A 632-nucleotide genomic window follows, 5' to 3' on the forward strand; every position below is an offset into this window, starting at 1 on the left:
TCAACGTTAGGTGACGACTGTCATTAGCTTTTTCTCCTGTGTCTTCTCCCTCCAACGTTAGGTGACGACTGTCATTAGCTCTCTGTCTTGTGTCTTCTCTCTCCAACGTTAGGTGACGACTGTCATTATCTCTTTGTCCTGTGTCTTCTCCCGCCAACGTTGGTTGGTAGTTATCATTCGCTCTTTATCACTGATATTAGCTCTTGTCATCCTCTACCGGATTGCAGGCCACTTCCATACTTTGTACATTAACACTCCAAACTTCTGTTTTTTTCTCTCATCCTCTGAGTCACAAACCAACGCCATGGAAAGACAGTGATATTCCAAATCATCGCTAAAACACAAATATGATGGTATTCAAACCAAACATATGACAATATCTCATTCGTCTGCTTCTGTTATTCCAATCTTACAGGAAGCAGTCTAACCTAAGTTAGCGGCAACGTCTATACATGAAGCAGTCTATCCTGAGTTAGCGGCCACGTCTATACAGGAAGCAGTCTATCCTGAGTTAGCGGCCACGTCTATACATGAAGCAGTCTATCCTGAGTTAGCGGCCACGTCTATACAGGAAGCAGTCTATCCTGAGTTAGCGGCCACGTCTATACAGGAAGCAGTCTATCCTGAGTTAG

This window comes from Mizuhopecten yessoensis, unplaced genomic scaffold, assembly GCF_002113885.1.
Source record: "Mizuhopecten yessoensis strain PY_sf001 unplaced genomic scaffold, ASM211388v2 scaffold9425, whole genome shotgun sequence".
Taxonomy (NCBI): domain Eukaryota; kingdom Metazoa; phylum Mollusca; class Bivalvia; order Pectinida; family Pectinidae; genus Mizuhopecten; species Mizuhopecten yessoensis.